General features: G+C 39.2%; 1 protein-coding gene across 6 annotated transcripts in view; it reads right to left on the reverse strand.

The window, feature by feature from the left end:
• TDRD15 (tudor domain containing 15) overlaps positions 1 to 8231 on the reverse strand; it is a 45992-nt gene extending 37761 nt beyond the window's left edge. For 2 of the 6 annotated variants that reach the window (XM_055108181.2, XM_055108185.2), the window contains exon 1: positions 7050 to 8231. The gene's annotated coding sequence lies outside the window, so the exon portion shown is untranslated. Of the gene's footprint in view, positions 1 to 2143; positions 2257 to 6691 lie in introns of all 6 variants that reach the window. The other 4 variants (XM_055108180.2, XM_055108182.2, XM_055108183.2 and 1 more) reach the window with 3 other exon arrangements.
• Positions 8232 to 9944: the final 1713 nt, after the last annotated feature.

Here is a 9944-nt window from a genome sequence, read left to right on the forward strand (position 1 = left end):
AATCACAAGGGAAATAGAAAATATATTGAACTAAATGGAAATTAAAAGGCAGTGTATCAAAATTCATGCAATATATAGAAAGTAGTGCTTTGAGGGAAATTTATATTATTAAGTGCTCTCATAATAATGTTATAAACTTTTACATTAAAACACTTTGAGAGTAAATTAAACATCGATAAGAATAAAGAAAAATAATAAAAATCAAAGCAAAAAATAAATAAAATAGAAAAGAAAAAATAGTGAAAAATAAAAGAACCCAAAATCTGGCTTATTGAAAAAACCCTGCAAGACAACTTAGGCAATACCATTCAGGACATAGGCATGGGCAAAGATTTCATGACAAAGATGCCAAAAGCAATTGCAACAAAAGCAAAAATTGACAAATAGGATCTAATTAAACTAAAGAACTTCCGCACAGCCAAAGAAACTATCAACTGAGTAAACAGACAACCAACAGAATGGGAGAAAATTTTTGCAAACTATGCATCCAACAAAGGTCTAATATTTAGCATCTACAAAGAACTTAAACAAATTTAAAAAAAAAAGCAACCCCATTAAAAGTAGGCAAAGGACATGAACAGATGCTTGTCAAAAGAAGACATACATGTGGCCCACCAGGCGCGGTGACTCACGCCTGTAATCCCAGCACTTTGGGAGGCCAAGGCGGGCGGATCACGAGGTCAGATCGAAACCATCCTGGCTAACACGGTGAAACCCCGCCTCTACTAAAAATACAAAAAATTAGCCAGGCATGGTGGCGGGCACCTGCAGTCCCAGCTGAGGTAGGATAATGGCATGAAACTGGAAGGCGGAGCTTGCAGTGAGCTGAGATCACACCACTGCACTCCAGCCTGGGCGACAGAGCGAGACTCCGTCAAAAAAAAAAAAAGACAACAATGTGGCCAACAAGCATGTGAGAAAAATGCTTAACATCATTGATCATTAGAGAAATGCAAATCAAAACCATAATGAGATACCATCTCATATCAGTCAGAATAGCTATTTTTAAAAAGTCAAAAAATAACAGATACTGGCAAGGTTGTGGAGAAAAAGGAATACTTATATACTGTGGGGTTGGCTCCGTTCCTTACTCATTCACCTGACATGAGTGAAGGACAAAGGACATTCTAAGCCCGGATGTTTGCACTGGTGGATGATACCAAACATTTAAGTAAGAAATCATACCAATCCTTTGCAAAATCTTTCAAAAAATAGAAAAGAAAGATCTTCACAACTTGTTTTATGAGGCAAACCTTACCCTGATACCAAAACTAGGCAAAGCCGTAAAAGGAAAGGAAAATTACAAACCAGTACCCTTCACGAACATGAACATAAAATTCCTTAACAGAATATTAGCAAGTCCAGAAATATAGAAAGAAAATGTCATGTGACATTTAGGAATGCAGGTTGGCTTAACATTTAAAAATCTGTCAATATATGTCATCAATTTAGGAAATAAGAACAGGAAAGTTATATAATCACCTTAATAAAGGCAGAAACTCCATTTGACAGTCTTCATCTTCCTTTTATGATGTAAACTCCAAACTACCTAGGAACTACCTAGAAGGGAATTTCACCTTGACTTAAAAACTCCTACAGCTAATATCACACTTAAAAGCCTGAATGTTTTCCTCATAAGATCAGAAAACAAGGCAGAAATATTCACTCTTACCACTTTTATTCATCATTATACTGAAGGTTCTAACCAGTGTAATAGATCAAGGAAAAGAAATAAATGCATCTAGATTGGAAAAGTACTGCTGCCTTTATTCACAGATGACTTGGTCCTGTATGTAGAAAATCCTAAGGAATTCACAGAACTATTAGAATTTTTAAGCAAGTTTAGCAGGTAATAAGATACAAAATCAACATTTAAAAAATCAGTTCTACATGTTAGCATTGAACAACTGAAAAAACAATACATGTTAGCATTGAACAACTGGAAAAACAAATTTTAAAAATTATCTATAATATCATCATAAATACAGGCCAGGCGTGGTGCCTCACGCCTGTAATCTCAGCACTTTGGGAGGCCAAGGTGGGCAGATCATTTGTGGTCAGGAGTTTGAGACCAGCCTGGCCAACATGGTGAAATCCTATCTCTGCTAAAAATACAAAAATTAACTGGCGTGGTGGCACTCACCCAGCTACTCAGAAGGCTGAGGCAGGAGAATCTCTTGAACTGAGGAGAGGAGGTTGCAGTGAGCCGAGATCATGCCACTGCACTCCAACCTGGGTGACAGAGCAAGACTCCATCTCAAGAAAAGAAAGAAAGAAAAAAAAAAAAAGAAATACTTAGAGAAAATATATACAATACCTGTACACTGAAAATTATAAAATGTTTCTAAGGGAAATGTTTAAAGACCTAAATAGATGATGACATAGTCAGTGCTATGGATCTGATAGCTTAATGCTGTTAAGATGTCAGTTCTCCCAAAATTGATCTGCAGAATTAACACAATCCCAATCAAAATCACAATCGGCACTTTTTTTTTTCTTTTTTTTTGAGACTGAGTCTCACTCTGTCACCCAGGCTGGAGTGCAGTGGCGTGATCTCTCACTGCAACCTCGGCTGCCCGGGTTCAAGCGATTCTTCTGCCTCAGACTCCCGAGTAGCTGGGATGACAGGTGCCTGCCACTGCACCAGCTAATTTTTGTAGTTTTTAGCAGAGACAGGGTTTCACCATCTTGGCCAAGCTGGTCTTAGAACTTCTGACCTCGTGATCCACCCCCCTCGGCTTCCCAAAGTGCTGGGATTACAGGCATGAGCCACCACGCCCGGCTACAATCGGCCTTTTTTAAAGAACAAAATTGTTAAGATTTGCCCTACCGTATTTCAAGACATCCTCAAAAGCCACATAATCAACACAGTGATTTATGTAGAGACAAGTAGATTCATGGAACAGAATAGTCAACTTTGACAATGGAATACTACTTAGCACTTAAAAAAAAAAAAAAAAAAACAAACTACAGATACATGTAACAACATGGATATAACTCAAAAGCATTATCCTAATTGAAGCGACCATACACAAAAGACAAAATACTGTTCATTTATGTTTATATGAAGTCTCAGAAAAAGCAAAGCTATAATAACAGACAGCAGATTCGTAGCTGCCAGGGCTCAGGGAGAGAAAGGAGGGAATTAACTGCAAAAAGGCATAAGCGAACTTTCTGAGCTGCTAGAAATGTTCTGTATCTTGATGGTATCGGTGATCATACTACTGTATACATTTGCCAAAAGTCATTGAATTATACACTTAAAATTGGTGAATTTTATTGTATATAAATTATATTTCCATAAAACTGACAAAAAATAAAGACGGAAGCAATAAACATTGAAAAGTACAACAGGAATTCATGAAATAGAAAAATAAAAGAAAGTTTTATCTTTGATAAAACTAATAAAGTGGACAAATCTCTAGCAAGACTTACCAAGAAAAGGAAAGACAAACAAAAAATATTATGAGGAAAAGAGACCTGAACTACAGATAAGGTTGAGTGAATGCTATGAACACAAAAGAGGAAAAGCCCTCTCAGTAAGGTCATGTGGCTCAGTCATATGATGGCCTGCTGTTCTGCGGTTAAAATGAATGAACTGAATCTATGCGTATCTAAAAATCAGGGAAACAAAGCTTTAAAATAAAAGAACAAGTTGCAAAAGGATACACACAATTGTATTGATTTGCGTAGATGTTAAACAAACAATAGTATATATTGTTTATGCATGCATACTCATACATGTATAGAAAAAAATTTAATATGGGAGATTTAGAATGCCAATTTACCAACTTCAAGATACTGGTTTCCTCTGGAAGGAAGAAAACTTGAAGGAATAGGAGACAGGGATACAAAAGGGAATTTTGGCTGTATCTTTATTGTTTTATTTCATTTGTGTTATGAAGAAACTGGCAAAAAGACAGAGACACAGCTGAAGGCAAAAAAAAGCAAAATATTATTATCTTTTAGGAATTATGGTGAGTAGGTGTCTGTTATATTAAATTTCTGTGCTTTTTGTATATTTTAAATGTTTCATAATTTGAAATAATTTGAGGGTTGATTAAAGCCAGCCATTACTATAAACTTCTGTATAGTGATCATATATGTGAATAATCTCACAATTGACATAGGTACTGGATTTATAGACAAGAGCCAATACATTTTAGTTTTATCAGTAAACTTTATCAGAAGTATTAACAAATTGAGAATTATATTGGTAGATTCTTAGTTATAATTCTTTACAGATTCCTGAGGAAGGCCAGAGTTAACACTAGTATCCACTAGATAATTTCAATATGTCACTAAATGGCAGATATCAAAGTCCATATCATGATTAATTGTTGCTAAGGGTGAATGAATGCCCTATGATCCTGTCCTTGCAAATGAGGTCAGAGAAATGTCTGTGCTTAGAAAAGAATCAATGTGATAAAAATCCAGCCAAGAATTAATTTTATCATGTCCTTCCTGTATCTTAGCACTTATCACTTTGAATCGTAATTGCCTGTCTGTCTGTATGCTTGGCACACAGTAGGCACACAATAACTAATTAACTGGCTAACTACTCTCTAGGAAAGTAAGTTCCATGAGTAGAGGGATTGTGTCTGTTTATCCCTAGCTCCTAATATAGTGGACCTCGCATGGAGTAGGCACTAGCAAACATTTTTTGAATGGGTGTAGGGGGAGGTAAGATGCTGCTACTTCCATAACAATTTCCTAGATCTTCATCTGAAAAGATCTCTTCCTCTCAAATGTATAACTCTTCTTAGAATGTTTGACATGTTTCTTGTAGTTACTTGTATTTATGCATCATTTCCACAACTACATCGTATTACCTTTCAAGTTTCTTGAGAGCAGGGAGTATTTCCTTTGTGTAATTTATTACAGAATGATGGAAAGTGGAAAGCAGATGAATATCTTAAACCTAAAATTAATTCATTTAAACTTTTCTAACTTCAGTGGAATTATATTGACCTTAAAGTAAGCAACTTCAAATCATTTAAAGTGAATTTCACTTGCATGCATTAAGTTATTTAGTAGCAAAGAAATGGACTATAATATGTCATGCTATGCCACCTACAGGGCTAGACTGCTTGTTTACTCAGCTATTTCCTGTTAAACCCTAATGAACAAAGACAGCTGCCAAACATTTTCTAGGTCATTTGTTCTGTTTGTAAACAGAAAGTGTACAATATTTAACAAGCTGTAATCATTTGCAAACTAGATTTATGCAGAATGAAAGAATTACAAAAGAGAGGAGGGAAATTAATGCAAGTCTTAAGTGCTTAATGACCCCATTAATTGAGAAAGAGGTAATTGGAGAAATTAAACAGAAGAGGTAATGGCCTTAGAGTCATTAACCTATTCTAAGAGTACTGCTAATGCTTACCAGGTGGTTTTCTTCTAAACTGAAAGTTGAGATTCAGTGTACTTTAATACAATAGTTCTTGAATCTGGCCAATCCTAAGAATCACCTGGAAAGCTTTTGAACAACACAAGTCCCGAGATCCTCTTCTTTCTTAATCAAAATCGTCGGGGTAGGGCTCAAGCATATGGATTTTTAAAAGCTGGCCAGGTGATTCTTTAGATTTTTTGATAAAAATCAGGCTCATTGTAGACATCATTGCTTTAGAAGAGGGTTTCTCAACCTTGGCACTGATACAAACAGGAGGCAGGGAAATACTAGGTAGAAAAGGGTGGGGTCCCTAGCAAGTGTTCCGCTCTCAAACCTGGGCCTGCAGCCCCAAACGAGAACTTCACTCCCTGTTTTCACGCCTGAATTCTGCCTTTTCAAAAACCACCCTGGCCCACCACACCCCCAACCCTGTACCCATAAAAAGCCCAAGCTCCATTGGCAGAGGAGCAGAGCAGTGCAGCAGAGGAGAGAAGAGAAGCGTCTGAACGTCTGCACGTCAGAGACTATGGTTGGAGAGGAGTTTAGCCATCCCATGCTGAACTCCAGGGGAAGATTATATTTCCACTCTATCCCATTTCCAGCTCCCCATGACACTGAGAGCAACTCCCATAGCTCAATGAAATCCTGTGCATATACCACCCTTCAATCTGCTCATGTGACCTGATACTTCTTGGACACCAGACAATAATTTGGGATACACCGGGTGTGGGAACCCAAAAAGACTGACACTTCACTGAGCTGTTTTAACACTTAAGCCATCCGTGGATGGCAAAGCTAAAAGACCATTGTTTGTAGTACATCCCCTCTGGGGTTTTAGAGGATGCTGCCGCGGGCCGGTACGCGGTTCATTCCTGCGGACACCCAAAGGCACTCACCCCAGCTCCTGCACCTGCTCACATTTGTACTCCCCCTCCAGCAAGGGGTTTGAGCCTGGCGGAGGAGTAAATGAGCCACACCCCTGTCGCAAGTTCTACAAAGGTGTCAAGGGAACTCTCCCATCTCAGCACTATTGACGATTTGGATGGCTAATCATGGTGGAGGCTGCCCTGTGCCTCGCAGAATGTTTAGGAACATCTCTGGCCTCCACCCAGTGGATACCTCCCTCCCCTAGAACCACCAAGGCCTAGACCTCCTCACTGCTAAGAAAGGAGGACTCTGCACCTTCTTAGGGGAAGTCGTTTTTACACTAACCAGTCAGGGATAGTATGAGATGCCACCTGGCATTTACAGGAAAAGGCTTCTGAAATCAGACAATACCTTTCAAACTCTTATACCAACCTCTGGAGTTGGGCAACATGGCTTCTCCCCTTTCTAGGTCCCGTGGCAGCCATCTTGCTGTTACTCGCCTTTGGGTCCGCGCCGCCTTTATGAGCTGTAACACTCACTGTGAAGGTCTGCAGCTTCGCTCCTGAAGCCAGCGAGACCACAAACCCACAGAGAGGGACGAACAACTCCCGACGGGAGGAACGAACAACTCCGGACGCGCCAACTTTATGAGCTGTAACACTCACCACAAAAGTCTGCAGCTTCACTCCTGAAGCCAGCGAGACCACAAACCCAGCGAGAGGGACGAACGGCTCCGGACTGAGGAACGAACAACTCCGGATGCACCACCTTTATGAACTGTAAAACTCACCATGAAGGTCTGCAGCTTCACTCCTGAGGCCAGTGAGACCACGAACCCACCGGAAGGAACGAACAACTCCAGACGCGCCGCTTTTAAGAGCTGTAACACTCACCGCGAAGGTCTGCAGCTTCACTCCTGAAGTCAGTGAGACCACGAACCCACCAGAAGGAAGAAACTCTGGACACATCTGAACATCAGAAGGAACAAACTCCGGACACGCCGCCTTTAAGAACTGTAACACTCACCGCGAGGGTCCGCGGCTTCACTCTTGAAGTCAGCGAGACCAAGAACCCACCAATTCCGGACATACTAGGTTGTAAAAATCAAAATGTCTCAAGACATGGCCAGATTCTTTTGGGAGGTAAAAATCACCACCAGTTGAGAACCTCTGCTTTCATGCTATAGCACAACACTGTCTGATAGAACTTGCTGCAATAAGGGGAGCAGTCTCTGTCTGTACTGTCTGATACCAAAGCCATAAACAAAATCTGGTGATTGAGCCCTTGAAATGTGGCTAATGCTGGGCATGGTGGCTCACACCTATAATCCCAAGGCTTTGGAAGGCCAAGACAGAAGAATTGTTTAAATCCAGGGGTTCAAGTTTAGCCTGGGAAAAGTAGTGAGAACCCATGTCACAAAAAAAAAAATTTTTTTTTTTCACTTTTCTGGGCGTGGTGGTGTGTGCCTGTAGTCCCAGCTACTAGGGAGGCTGAGGCCAGAGGATTGCTTGAGACTTGAAGGTCAAGGCTGCAGTGAGCCATGATCACACCACTGCACTCCAGCCTGAATGACAGAGTGAGACCCTCTCTCAAAAAAACAAAAAGAAAAGAAAAGAAAGTAAGGAAATAAAGAAGTATGGCTAGTGTGATTTGGAACTGAATTTTAAATTTTATTTTATTTTAATTTTAAAAGCAGCACATGATTGGTGGCCATAATGTTGGACAGCACAGCTTTACAAGATTCAGATATGACTGTAGGCAATGAAATTGATACAATTTCCTCCTAAGTGCTTCTGAGACCTGCCATGTACAAATAATTTACAAGAATAGAAAATCTACCTACCCCCCTGTATGGATAAGAAAAATATCTTAGGACATTATAACTAAAAGAAAGTTTACTTGCAGTTTTGTTTTCTAAGGGCTACCTAGGAAATGTTTGTTGTTACCACCATTGATATCCAGATTATGCAGACTGGCTAGGGATAGCCCCTTTCAGTCCCAAACACAATCTCCTTTTACTGTCCTTAACATTTTCTTCTGAAAAGTTCTCACTGTTGCCTGTTTTCTCTCAATTCTTAACTGGTTAAATATACAATTACCATATGACCCGCAATTTCATTCCTAGGTATAGATTCAAGACACATAAAAATATATGTTCACAAAAACACTTGTACATCAATGTTCATAGCAGCATTATCCATAATAGCCAAAAAGAGGAAATAACCCAAATGCCCATCAACTGATCAATGGATAAACAAAATGTGATATATCTATACAATGGAAATTTTTTGGCAATAAAAAACAGTGAACTACCTCTCTTACATGCTACAATACAGACAAACCTTAAAAACAGTATGCTGAGTGAAAGAAGCCAGTAACAAGCCACTACATACTATATAATTCCATTTATGTGAAATGTCCAGAATGAGGAAAAATCTATAGAGACAGAAAGTAGATTATTGATTGCCTAGGGCTTGGGTAAATGGGAGATGTGGTGGTAATGGCTATTGGGTATGGCATTTCTTTTGAAGGTGATGAAAATGTTCTGAAATTAAGTTGTGGTGACAGTTGCACAGCTCTGTGATTGTACTAAAAACCATTGAATTGTATCCTTTAATTGTGTGAATTGTAGGGTACATGGATTATATCTCAATAAAGCAGTTTAAAAATCTGTCAGTATAATCTATCATATTAACAGATCCAACATGAAAATCTACATGATCATACCAATCCATGCATAATATTTATTTTTGAAGTAGAAATGGCCTTTGGAAATGTTATTCCAAAAATAGTCTCTCCACTGGCTACCACTATTCTCATTTCCAGGAGAACTGAAGTGACCCTGCATTGTGTCCAAGCTTGGGCTGACAATGCTTGAGCAAGGCCCTTACCCAACAACAAATCATCCCACTCTAAAGGACCTACTATAGGTCCACAGCCTGCAACTGAAAGGTCCATCCTTGTAATTCCTGAGTTCTTTCAGCCTCTCCAGACCAGAGGAATAATGGACACGTGAACAATACCAATGAGAAAAGACAAAAAGATAAGAGGATGCCAATATCCAGTCTAATTTTGTCGTGAGCCAGGCTGGTCAGACCTTGTCCTGGATGGAAAGTGCTACGTCATGGAAAATAAACAGCTTCATCAGGGCATGAAAGGATGACATTCACTTTTAGGGGCTTGAGCTCTCTCTGTAGCCCCAGGTAGAGCCCATTCTCCAACTTTAAACTCACTCAACTCAGATAATTTTACAGGAAATGAATATGTTTCTAGGTTTTTTGTTATGAAGTGACATATCATACTGAAAATAAGTGCCAGGCTTATGCTGCGTGAGCACTGACAGTTCAGAATTCCTTGAAGTATACAGAAGGTAGGGAAGGGAAAATAGCAAATGTCAAGTGAAGTAAAATCTTACATAATGTAAACCAAAAAAATTATCTAAAGCAATTATGCTGTTAGCCTCCAGAAGACATGTCACATGAAGCTAAACAATTTAAGTGGTTAGACGGAGATCTGTTTTGAAATTATATGAAGAGAAGGATATTGGAAGACACAAAGAACTGGCTTGTTAAAGAAAATCAGGTAGGGAGGAATACTAATTCAGCAGACAAAGCAGTGACAATAGATTTAAAACAGTGTCACAGGCCAGTGTCTGAGCATTAACTCATTTCTGACCTTTCTTCCA

The sequence above is a fragment of the Pan paniscus genome, chromosome 12 (assembly GCF_029289425.2).
Source record: "Pan paniscus chromosome 12, NHGRI_mPanPan1-v2.0_pri, whole genome shotgun sequence".
Classification (NCBI taxonomy): Eukaryota; Metazoa; Chordata; class Mammalia; order Primates; family Hominidae; genus Pan; species Pan paniscus.